Raw genomic sequence first — 2943 nt, forward strand, 5'->3', positions numbered from 1 at the left:
CCATGTTGAAGCAGAGATCATTTGGTCAAATTCTTTCGTTTTACAAATGGGGGAACTGAGACCCATGGAGAACAAAGCGACTTCTCACATGCGCGCACGCGCGCGCGCACACACACACACACACACACACACACACACACACACACACACCATTTCTCATAAAGCCTTGAAGCTTTATGGCCTGATAACACAGAAGAGGAGTCAGACAACATGCGCGCGCGCGCGCACGCACACACACACACACACACACACACACCATTTCTCATAAAGCCTTGAAGCTTTATGGCCTGATAACACAGAAGAGGAGTCAGACAGAGTAGGAAAGTTCCCTGCTGTTTATTGGCCATACCCTCTGCCCTGCCCCTTACAATACTGAGCTGCCCAATCCCACCATTGGAAGAGTTCCCGAGATGGGAAGGGAAGGTGGGATGAGGAAGCACTGCCCAAGGCTCAGTGGTCACACTCCTAACCAGACAGTAGTTGGGTCACACATGGATTCCATCTTCACCCTCAACCTCTCTGGTCCCTAACAAGAGGACAGACTACTTGCCTCTCCCTAAATCTTCCTCCACCCTACCCTTGCCTCAGGCAACTAAACTAAAGGCTAAGGACTAGAGTTGGGGGAGGTGTCTGGGCAGGATTTTATCCTGGCATCCAGCTTATCGCCATCAGAAGAAAGATGGTCATCCAGGATCCTGCAGGAAAGAAAGAAATGATTATAAAGCAGAATTAGGTGGCTTTGAGAGCCTGGGAAACTTTTTAGGCTTAGATACTCCACTTTGGGGATTGTTCTGTAAGTCATTCATGCATTCTTTCAACAAAGCCTTCCTGGGACTCACCATGTGCCAGTTCCTCTGTTAGACTGGGGGGGAGGTGGTTGGAGACACAGAGATGAACTCTCTATCTCAGTGTGGACCCCACTCAACCCCTCTCACTTGTTGTTACCTTCATGGCCTTGTATCTCGAAATTTCAACCCGTACCCTAAATCATTTCTGGAAAGCCTCAGGTTCTGATGAGGGATAAAAGTCTAACTATGACTACCAACAACTTCACAATGACAACTCTACCATGTACAGCTGAGGAAGCTGAGACTTAGGGTAACTGACCTCTCCCAAGTCACATACTGTTAAGCAGGGACGAGATCCAAGACCAGCACCCTCCAGAAGCCAGTGTGCACCCCCAGACCCTGGCGCAGTCATCAGAACTTTATCACAGCAATTGCTGTGTACCAACCTGCCAAACTCCTGCTACAGGAGGCATTGGGCTCTGAAACCACAAAGGAAGAAAGATTAAGCTTAAGGAGGCATCCTGACAGTACAAGGTCAGCACACTCCCATCATTGAAAGATTGGGCAAAAGAACCCATTGTTGAAGCAGGGACTCAGAAGGGTGTGATGATGAACCTTCTGCCTCTAAAGAATGGACTTACTAAGAACATAGGTTTTCCCGCAAGGGTCAGAGCTTTGGAAGGTTGTCAGGGAATAGAGAGAAAGGAGAGATGGTTTCAGACCAGCAAGGAGGATTTACAAAAAGCATACTGACACAAGGGACAAACAGACTGGTAGAAGACTGGTCTGGTGTGGCAGGAAAGATGAGAATGGGAGGAGAAAAGTTTGATGAGTGAGAATTGAACCGGGACCGGGTGAGGGGAGGAGACCTCTCCAGAGCAAAGGAGGAGCCGAAGGGGATATGGGCTTGGGGAGGACATGGACTAGGATTGAGGGAGGAGTCTGAGGACACGCAGGTAGGAGGAGGCTCAGTGAAGGGCCGGGGTCTCAGAGCAGGTCAGTGGGAAAATCTGGAAGAGAAGTCAAGGAGGTCCCCATATGATCCAGTTACCACTTGATCTAATGGGCCCGAACACCATCCAGCCAGCGCCGCTCTCCAGACCCTCCCGAGCCGAGATCTCCCAGGCTTGATTCCTACCAGGAGGACTCTTCTGACTACAGGTCTGCGGGGACACAACAGAAGGATAGCGAGGTCTCTTCCCGCCCCAACCTGGGCGGGCCTTTGTCCGAGACCCCCAGGTAGCCCCAGTGAGTTCTCCAAAATCTTTCCCTTTATGTCAATCCACAGGCCCCTCGCCCTCGGCCCCGCCTTCAGCCCCGCCCCCGGCGGGATAGGCCAATCCCCAGCACCACCGCCCTCCAGGTCCCTCCTTAGTCAGGCCCCTTATTCGTGCCCCCCTCCTTAGTCCCTGCAGGCCCTTCCTTAGTCCCTCCCCGACTGCATCGCATGGAGTCCGGCTCCTCAGCTAGCCACCCGGAGCTGCGGCCGGCGGAGGCTTCAGCGACTGCCCGGAGCCTCTAGGGCTGTTTGTCTGCTCACCGGCGGACACGGGCGTCCCGCCCGCTTGTCACACAGGGTCACTCGGCTCTGCAGGCAGAGCGTGTCGCTGGTCGAGAAGCGGAACAGGTTGAAGGCCAGCGTCACCTCCTGGGAGGCCCCGTTGGCCCGCAGGCTCCCCGAGCAGCCTGTTGCTGACTGGGCAGCTGTGGGGAGAGGCAGCGTCACCCACTGCTAGGAGCCCCGGCAAACACTGATTTCCCCTTTTTTGCTTGTCCTGTGGGTGTAGATGCTGGGTCTCATAATGAAAATTTACATGCATTATTTCATTTCATCCTCACATCAGTGCTAGGAGGAAGACAGTTTTGCCCCCCTCCTCTTTCTTCCTTTCTTCCTCCCTCCCTCTCCCTTCCTTCCTTCCTTCCTTTCTTTCTCTCCCTTCCTTCCTTCCTTCCCTCTTTCCCTCTTTCCTTCCCTCTCTCTCCCTCCCTCCCTCCCTTTTTTTTCTTTCTCTTTCCTTGCTTCCTTTTTTTTTTCTAACACATTTTCTCTCCCTCTGTCTTTTCCTTTCTTCTCCTTCCCCTCTTCTATTACTATTTTGATGGTGTGGTGGTAGTAAGTCATGGCAAGACGACCTTTAATTTTCTTGTTTGTTTT

The 2943-nt window shown here is 52.3% G+C and overlaps 1 long non-coding RNA gene across 1 annotated transcript; it reads right to left on the minus strand.

The window, feature by feature from the left end:
* Positions 1–333: 333 nt before the first annotated feature.
* On the minus strand, positions 334–2665 carry LOC129391784 (uncharacterized). The gene is made up of 3 exons (XR_008616470.1): positions 2329–2665; positions 1840–1951; positions 334–1267 (listed from the first exon to the last, which is right to left on the minus strand). It is a non-coding gene; the product is annotated as an uncharacterized lncRNA (long non-coding RNA).
* Between the last annotated feature and the right edge of the window lie 278 nt (positions 2666–2943).

The sequence above is a fragment of the Physeter macrocephalus genome, chromosome 3 (genome assembly GCF_002837175.3).
Source record: "Physeter macrocephalus isolate SW-GA chromosome 3, ASM283717v5, whole genome shotgun sequence".
NCBI lineage: Eukaryota > Metazoa > Chordata > Mammalia > Artiodactyla > Physeteridae > Physeter > Physeter macrocephalus.